Genomic DNA, 10,457 nt, shown 5'->3' with positions numbered 1-10,457 from the left:
AAAAATGTTACTGTGATTTCCAACCCTATTTCAAATGAATTAAGATGTTAAATTAAAATTTTCTTACTTAAGGATTAAAGAATGTATGTTTATATATATATATATATATATCCTATGTCAATCACATCTAATTTTTAGGGCGTGACAAAATCTCTATGACATATCAGGCACATGGCATAATGTGGAGATTTTAATCATCAAGCATACCAAGCTGAATAATATTGACCAACAAAATCTTCAAATACCTCAGTTATCATCAAAGCACAACAGCTGAACTATTAGGTATTTTAGAAGGACTACAGCTTTGTTGGAATGTCCATTTTGACAAAATTAACATTTGCTCTGATTCTGTGGAAGCACTCTCACTTATCCAACATAATTTTCCCTGATAACCATCCTCTCTCTGGAATTATCAACAAAGTTAGAACTCTAGTTATGAAAGATTGAATCATTACCTTTGAGCATACATTTAGGGAAGCAAACAGATATGCAGACATGTTCGCTTACCTTGCCTCTCAGGATAATCTTGATCTTAGTATTTACAATCATTCACTTTTAGGATGTAAATCTCTTATAGAATCTAATATGACCTGATTTTATTTTATTTTTATACAGTTTTTCCGCGTCTTTGTACTAAAAAAACAATATTGACCAACGAAAATTTTCTAATTTTTTCCCTTTACTCCAATACGTCAAGTTTCATCGAAAAAAGGTAGATGGGACTTTTGAAGCACCAGGCGAAGAATCTCGTAATTTTGAGTGGTCGAGTGATGATGAAGATCATGTATGCATGTCATCGCGATTGCCGTTCGCGTACAATAAGGTTTTCCTCGCCAGGACAAGTGGGACATTCATTTTATTATTTGATTGTACTGTCTTTTTGGTGGTTTCTTTTGGCCTTGTTAATGTTGCTGCTTGCCTTTTGTTTTTGTGGTTGTATTAATTGAAATTAATCTTGCTTGATATTTTTTGATTGAATAAAATTTGGTGAATCGGCCACCCAATTGGTGATTTAAAAAAATCACAAGCTTTTTAAAATGAGTAAACTAGCAAATTACCTCTGAATTTCAGGTCTAAGAACATCATACCTTGAACTTGTTATTGTGTAAATTATTTCTTCAATTTTTAAAAATGATACAATTTGACTCTTATCATTAATAAAAGTTAATTTTGATAATTAATTGATCAGAAAATGACAAAAAAAACCTTAAAAATTACAGGACCTTTTATGTACTTTGTTGGGTCATTGTCAATAACTTTTAGGTCTTTTATTATAATTTTTTAATCTTTTTTTATAATTTTTTAGATCACTTTCTGGTTAACTAATATTTAAAGTTAACTCTTGTCAACATCTAAGACTAGATTGCACAGTTTTCAAAAGTTAAGAAATAATTTACATAATAAATAAGTTCAGAGTCTATAATATTACTAAACCAAAAGTTCAGGACATAATTTGCTTATTTATCTATTTAAAATTAATATAAAAATATTTGGCATTGAAATTAATCCTAACGGTCTCAATTTTGTTAAAATTATATAAATTTTAATATTTAAAAAGTATTTATGCCTATTCTATTTGTGGATTAATAAACCACAGACTCACGCAAATTTCTTATGAATTTAAAAAAAAATAAACGTGAAATAATTAACTTGCCAAAACTAAAATGAATTGGTTAGAATAAAATTATCTTAAAATTAAATCACTTTTCAATCTTGTCCCTAAATTTAAAAAAAGAATTATTTGAAATGTGAAAAGAATTTTCTTGAAAATTGAAACAGTGTACTTCTTTTTAAAATTTGATGGTTTTGAAATTGTATATTAAAGATTACAAAAACCAAGACAAAGTAATTTCTTTTTTTTTTTGGAGTGAGACAAAGTAACTTATATAAAGGACCAAAAAAAAACATTCTAGAATGTGAGTAATAAAAAAGACAGGAGGGAGTATTTAATAATAGCATATAAAAAATTCTTATTAATTTTCATAATGAATATAAAAATATTTTGACACATAATTTCTTTTGTGCAACTTTAATAAATTCTAAAAGAAGGTGCGTATTTTTTTTATTTTCCTTTTCCACCAATGTAAGTTAGTATAAGTTTAGAGAAGTAAATAAGCTAATGCTAACTTTAGAAAAGGAGGATACCGGATGGGCTGGTAAGGTTTGAGTACAAGGTAATAGTTCAAACCCTCATGTTGTATAAAAAGAAAAATAGAAAAGATGTTGGCATAACATCAAACAAATTAAAAATGGCATAATTTATTTATATTTTTAAAAAATATTTAAATTAAAATCATCAAGGCAAAATATAAATCTATAGCATGCCATACATTTGCAAATTATGAACAAGTGGACTCATCATTAATAAAATTTCTTATAATATAGAGAAAAACCTCTCTAATTAATAAATATCTGTATCATATATCTTAGTTTAATTTTTTGTTTGGCACCATTCGCTTTATTCACACATACGCATGCACATTTATTATGTACAATTTTGTGCGATTGAGATTCCAACTGTTAATCATGAGTCTGAATGAAAATGTAATTCAAAACTGGAAGAAAAGGTCAATAAAACTGTATATATGTATGTTGCAAGACTTGACGTTATAAAATATATATATATATCACTACATTCCCTATGAATTGATCTACACTTAGAAAAATTAAATTTCCAAACAATAATCTAAATACCGTCAAATTAGCAACTTGAATATTTTGTTCAAAGCCTCGATCAAACTTTAGTTTTCACTGATTTTACAAATTATTCTCACTTTTTTGACTAAACGAAGTAATGAACATTTCTGATATGCATCCAGGTGGCTGGGTGAGAGCATCACCAATAGTGCAATACTTGAGGTCAAGAATTTCAAAGTACAAATGCAGGCTACAGTTCAACAATGGAGGGAGGAATATCAACAATATATTCTCGATCCAATGGAGTGGATTCAATGTTTGGTTATGTCTCATATATAAAAAGGAATTAGAAGGAGGACTAACCATTCACGGTAGCTTTATTCTTTTTTTGCATTATAAGGAATCAAAAGAAGGATAGGCTATTAATTACGACATCTTTGTGTTTCACTTCATGATCACTACTAGATAGAAAGAGATGCTTAATTTTGTGGGTTCCATGTGTTAGGTTGAACTTGTCCCTTGTTGAGATTGATTCTTTGTGTCTCATAAGAAGAAAGCAAAAGATAAGATACCTTCTTAATTTTTGGCAGAATAATAAGAAGTTGCTTTTTATTTTCAAAATAAATGAAATGCTTTCCTTTGGCCTTTCTCAGACAACATTGCGAGCTTCATCTTCCTCCAAGAAGCGTTGGAAAAACTGCCCAATATTCTACAACTGATTTTCTGTCATGGCATCTGACATTGCCAGAATTTTGAGGAAACAATACTTTAAGTGTGTTTGGGTAACTCACTTTTAACATTTGAGAAGTATTTTCTCACTTTTGGTACATGAAATATTATTTGAAAAAGAAATAAAGAGATGAAAATACGTTCTAAAAGTACTTTAATAATGTTATTGAAAGTGAATTTATAAATATAAGATGATAGAGCTTTTAAAATGTGGATTTGGAAAGTGGGGTGCAATTTAACCATGATATTTCAAGTATAATCTATTATTCTTTTATTTAACAAATATTGTTAATTCATTAAAAATATAATAATCATTTAAATAATAATAATAATAATAATAATAATAATAATTAGAGATCAAGTTTTTAATATTATACATTGAATAATTAATTATGTTAATGTGTAGCATTGATTTATATTCAACTCTTTATAAAATTTTTGTCAAATAAATCAAATTTTATAATTTATAGTTTTATTATTTAATATATCAAATTTTATGTTATTTACAATTTTTATCAACCAATAAAGGTTTTTAAATTTTTTTGAATAAAAAATGTATCATATATTTTTTAAATCATGTTAATTTTTAATATTAATGTATCTCAAACTATTTACTATATGATTTTTTTCAACATCTCAAACTTTATATTTTTTATCCTTGTTATTTAACATATTAATTTTTATGTTATTTTCAATTTTTTTCACATTTTAAAACATTTCTATTATATTATATTTCTATAATACAAATTATAAATTATCATAAATCAATATCCTATTTTGTCATTAGATATTTAAAAGCACATTTTAAAAGTATAAATCATCATTAATCCAAACAACTTATAGTTTGCCAAACTAACATCTAAAAAAATATATCCAAATATAAATTTTGTTACAATAATTGACTTTATTGAATTTACTTTTATTAAATGAACTTTTAGCAAATAGACTTTTAACAAATTAAAAATCAAAAAAATACTTAGATTCATTATTTAAGTGCTAAAGAGAAGTCCTACTCATCATTGGATATGTTCAATAGATTTCAAAAGATCGGAGAGAAGTTGAAGGAGAATGATGCATGGCTAACCAGGCACGAATCCATCCTATTGCTTTGTGATCTTCATGACGCCCTCCACAACTGGCGAATCCTCAAGGAACAAATTAAAAGAAGTCTATCAAGAGAATTTCAATTTCCTTCTCTGATATGGCTCAAATCAGGAATGAAGATTCCAGTGTCAACAAAAAAGTTCACAACATGGAAAGAGAAATTGGAGAAAGAAGCAGCCGATGGTTTGTTTCCCCCTGCTAGTACCTTGTTAGACTGATTTACATCCTACGAGTCTGGTCATCCATCAGATATTGCGAAATTTGACAAACATGAATAAAAGATAGTTGATTGGCTCTCGGCGTTGAGTGGTGGTGAATACAAGGCCGTTAGAATTTATAGGTTGGGTGGTTCAAGGAAGATAACACTTGTTAAACAGTTCTTAGAGCATTCAGAATTTGGTAAGAAATTCAAGGGCAATAATATCAAATGGGTTTGCTTATCGGACTTAACCCATGAAGCAGAGGTAGACATGAGGATCGTAAAATATTTGCTAAATTATTTGCATGATGATCCTGATAGCTTGACAGGTAATGTGGATGAAGAAGGGCACGCTCGTGAAAAAACTCAAGAGCCAACTAAAGTAGCTGGGGAATTACGTGATAGTGTTTGTTGATGTGTGGCACTTTAACGATTGGTTTGCCCAAGTTGTGCCGTGAAATAGCAATATGGAAGCAAAGTAGAAGCTCTGTCGTGGTGGTAACGAGTAATAGAGTTGAGAATAAGAATTGGGCCTAAAAGGCATAGTCTAAAGGCCCTGTTTAAATAATAGTTTAAATTTTTAAAAATTAAATTTTTTAAAAGTAACTAGGCTTCAGGGCCTAACTTTAATAAGCCTTGTTAAAAAGGGTTCGGGCTCGGGCAGACCTTCAAACTCTGATAAGTTGGGTTATCTTATATATAGACACATATATACATATATTTGACTAATAATGACACAATTTGATTAATATTTATTGTAAGTGATGGAGAAGAAATTGTAAAAATAATTGACATTAAATCTTTAACTTGATCTTCAACAAGTAAACTTACATTTGAAGGATTTAATATTTTATTTTTAGTTAATAATGAGAAGAATTTAGATTTTATTGATAAAGATTTTAATATTCATATTAAATTTTAAATTTTAAATCTTTGTTGAATTTTATGTGAAATTCTAATTTATTTTATGTTGAATTTTAGAATATTCTATTTAAATAAAAATGCTGGATTTTTTTTTTGGAAAAAAGGGTTTAAAAGCTCGGCCTGAGCTCTATTAATAAAGGTCGAATCTTAAAATTAAGTCAAATTTTATATAATAGAGCTTTAGCACCTGAGCTCTTAAAGGCTGAACTCATAAAAGCTAGGCCTATAAGGATTGGACCTGCCCTGATTCCCACATCTAACGAATAGGATAAAGAAGGCGGCCGAGCAAATAGTTGGCAAAGGGAATGCTATGATACAGCTTAGTCCTTGGAGTTGGTAAGATTATCATAAGAATTCAAATGACACCCTTGTGAAAAACGTAGTTCATCGAGGCCCGATGGAGCCACCTAGACTACTTTACACAGATGAGGACGTCATTGATCATTGTTACAGTCTCGCTCTCGCTGCCAAGGAGCTTCCACAAATTAGGTAATTAATATATCAATTAATGAGGATGTCATACCAAAACGCTTTATAAAATTCTTTCGAAAGAGCTCTGAAAGAATTAATTATAAAGAACTTAAAAAGTTAAATAACCTGTCGAAGCACTTCTGCTTTGGAAGGTGATAATAAAGAAACATATATATTAACTCCATTCTAAATTAAAAAATATTTTGGGAGATTTGGCACTTAAAAAATATAAGACGTACACTTTGAAAAGATTAAAATTTAATTAAATTTGTTTATTTCAATATTCTTTTCTCTTTTGATTTAATTTTTGTCACTCTTTCTTTCCAATATATTAAGTAAAGAGTATTTTTTAAAATTTATATTTTTTAAAAAAATAAGATTGTTTAGTGTATTTAATGAGAGTTATTAGTATGTAAGATTTTCTTTAAAGATGTCTTATAATTTGGGACAGAGTGAGTATAATAAATAATTAATGAAAAATAATTATAAATAATTAATATTTTTTTAAAAAAATTATACTATTAAATTAATTAATTAATATTTTTTTGTGTATAAATGCTATCATACCGGAGCGCTTCCACAAAGAAGCACTTCCAAGAGCTTTTTGTTTTTTTTTGAAGAGCTAGGGATTGAGATAAATGATGACTAATATTGAGTTAGAATTTGTTGCGTTTAATTTGGTGTTTTTGGAATGGTAAGGGTAATTTTAAGAACATAAATTAATTTTAACTAATTTTTTTGGTTTATTCAAATTAATTAAAGATGACCTTTTTTTTCTTATAAGTATCTTGGTATTAGAGGCAATCCTATTCAAGACACTTGAGCAGTAAATGTAGACATTAAATGTGGACACACTCTTAATATAATTTCTTCTATTGTTAATTTCCTTCTATTGGTCACATCTTAATATTAGTCGCTTTTAATTATGGATTAATGACATTAATTTGAAACTTTAAAATTGTCAAAAATGATAACCATACTCTTAAATCAAAATCAAATTATTGTAATTATCTTTTGTGTGTGTGTGTGTGTGTGTGTGTGTTTCTCTCTGCAATATGACTAATTGTAAAAATAATAATTTCATGTTATTGACTTTTTGTAAAGTGACTTATATTTGACATTATAAAAAAAGAAACTTACATTAAGCAACGACAAGGAGAAGAATAAAATGGAGGCAGTAATGCTTCTGAATTATTTTAATTTCAAAGAAAAAATCGCGAAAGGAATGTTTAATTGTCGTAGCAATTATTCCTCCGATTACGCTTCGCAGTTCACAATTTCCTTGTATCAGCATACAGCAAACTTCCAAGTACTTGCCGAAGGCATTGTCTTTATTTTTATTTTTTGGGTGGGATTTTAAACCTTCTCCACTTTAGTCTAAATGTATGCTACTTTAATTTTAATTTTCTTAAAAAAAAAGAAAGAAAAAACGTATTACTCATGCTGTTAGGCAAAAATAAAAGGAAACTGACGTGAGGTATACCAAAGACACGAGATTTTAAAAGGATGAAAGAATCTAACTTCTAATTAAATACAAGGAACTCAAGTTCCCTTACCATAATTTACTCAGATATTAGAATGCAAAGTGAAAAAAATTAATGTAGATGTAGAGAAGCAAAGATATATTAATTAAAGAAAGATGTGGCGGGCTATGCTGGCTATATAACAGAAAAATAAAAACTAAAACTATATGATAAAAGGAAAAATAAAATAAAGTAGCAAATGCAGAATCTGAAACTGATAGTTTGTTGATATTGATATTGGTTGTTGAAAGAGTGCTCCTCTATTTATAGATAATCCTAATTTGGTATTCAAGTGATATCCAAATTTTATAATTGCTAGTTTCTTTGAATTTAGAAACTACTTCCTTCATCGTGGTTTTTCATCATGGGTGAAGTGTGGATGGTATTGATTTAATGGCTAAAGTTTCATAAATATTTTTTTTTAATTATTTTAAAATCAATTAAGTTAAGTTGAGCCTGAATTTCTAAATTTATACTTTGGGTGTAAACACATGCATATATAATAATAATTAGCTTCTGAGATATAATTAATAAATAAAGTTCACATTTTAAAAATAATTTTGTAATATCGTTATTCCCAGCTTTTTATTGTGAATAAGGTCCTCTGAACAAACAAGGGTCAACCTTTTGGTCTATATAGCTTTACTCATGAAATAGTAAAAGTATATTTTTCATTATTTAACTTTACATGAAGTTTTATTTTAAAATTTTATTTTATAAAATATTTTTCAAATTCTCCAACATTCGATCTTACCGCTATTAGTTTTTATTAACAAAAATTGCTGGATTTTATTTTTTAAATGTTAAGAAAACATTTTTTTTTTATTAAGAACAGGGCAATAGCCCTAACAGAAGCAAATAAAAAAAAAAACAATCTCTCTTGAGCATGAAATGCCCATTACATCCCTATGCAAACAACTAGATAAACCCTCAGGCGACCCTCTAGCAGCTGGACAGACTTGGTCTGAAGGAAGCTCCATTTTGCTAGCCAATCAACACATCAATTTCCCTCTCTGTGTGTATACGAGCCACGAAACTCACAATACTTCATAAATTGACCAGCCATATGCATAAAACAATCACAGCTTTCTCCAGCTTGCAAAAATTCCTCCAAACCCCTTGCTAGCTACATACATAGAATCAGTTTCAATAATCACTTTCTTCCCTTCAAAATGATGGATTAATAACATGCCCGTCAGCAAAACCCACCACTCTGCATGCTCACTACTACTACTACATCTACCCAATATGCGTGCAAATCAACCTAATTAACCATCTCCCTTCATGATCACGAAAAATACCTCCACATCCAGCCTCCATATTCCCCCTCATAGCACCATCAATATTCAATTTAATCCACCCCTCAACCGATGTCATCCAACTTACTATAGTATAGATTTTCCTCTTTTCCTTCCACTCATCAGTAAACGCCTCCCTAACCTCCCTAACATACTTCCTTATAACCAAGACAAGATTTTCAAGCCTTATATAACCTTCCTCAAATAAGCAACTATTTGTCCATACCACAAAAACCAAGTAGTGACAGCAAATAACATCTCCTAACCAGCCACTGAACTTTTCTAGAAGATAGATTCAGCAACATCCAATCATGCAAAGATGCTTCAAAAAAACCATCACACATCTTCCCCTATGGCAACTCCCCCCAGACTTCCTTTGCAAACCTACAATCCCTCAAAACATGCAACACATCTTGGTATATGGGAGAAGTTTTCAAACACCTACTCCTCTTAATAGTAGTAAGCAAGCATTCATTTGCATCTAACCATAAAAATACCTAAATCAATCTAGGGCCCCTCCATCCCTAAATTACTCTCCATAATTTTCCTTCCTCCATTCTATCCAAATCTTTCAATAAATCATACATAGCAGCCACCAATACTTTACCATTCACCCTCTCAACCAACACATTCTATCCTCCCCCCCCCCCCCCAAAAGGAGGACAAATTCCTTCAATACTTTCCAACACATCCCTCGGCAACCAATCCCTCAACTCCTCCAATCTCCACTTCCCATTAGAAACAACTTAATTTGCAACGTATTTTTTCCTCACATCAGCAAAAATCAATTGCACAAATTTTCCAGCAAGCTGCCCTTCCCCCCTTACCCATTTGTCTTCCCAAAAACACACCTTATTTCCACTCCTCACTTCCCAACCAACTTCCTTTTTCAACACCTCCCATAAATCACCAAGTCTCTTCCATATAACAGAATCCTTATTCTTCACTGTACATTTCTCAGTAAGAACATCTTTTCTTTAACAAAACATTTTTAAATGTTGTCATCATATTGAGTTTAATTTTTACAATAATAAAATTAACAAAAAAATAATTATTTGAGAATAATAATGCTAAAGTTAGAAGACAATATATATATATATATGTATCACAAATACTTGAATAATCTTTCATCATTCCTATTATTTTGATAGCCGTGAAGCTAGTCTTTTCCCTTCCTAAATAAATGTATATGATATTAAAAATTAATATATCAATCACACAACGTGACAAGAACTATTATTTAAATTCTATTAAGAGAGATGTTTTATATTTAATGCATGGTCGTGCCTCAAATATGATTATCTTTAATAGGAGAATACTTGTAAACAATAAAAAAAGCATATCAATTAATTATATAGAGCTATTAGATGAAGTCAACTGTTACATATTTTAAACACCTTTCCTTACAAGTATTTCATTCAAGCATACCAATTTAAAAATCTCTCATAGATATCATGGTCATGATCTCTTGCTACTTAACTATATTCTCAATCACAAAATGACTCTAGTTAATTTAGAGTCTGACTCTCTTGACACCCTGTATACATATATTGGGGGCATCTTCAAACCTTC

Source organism: Prosopis cineraria, unplaced genomic scaffold, assembly GCF_029017545.1.
Source record: "Prosopis cineraria cultivar Desert tree isolate PC_DT_omini unplaced genomic scaffold, ASM2901754v1 PC6, whole genome shotgun sequence".
NCBI classification, from domain to species: Eukaryota; Viridiplantae; Streptophyta; class Magnoliopsida; order Fabales; family Fabaceae; genus Prosopis; species Prosopis cineraria.
This window is presented reverse-complemented; position numbering follows the sequence as displayed.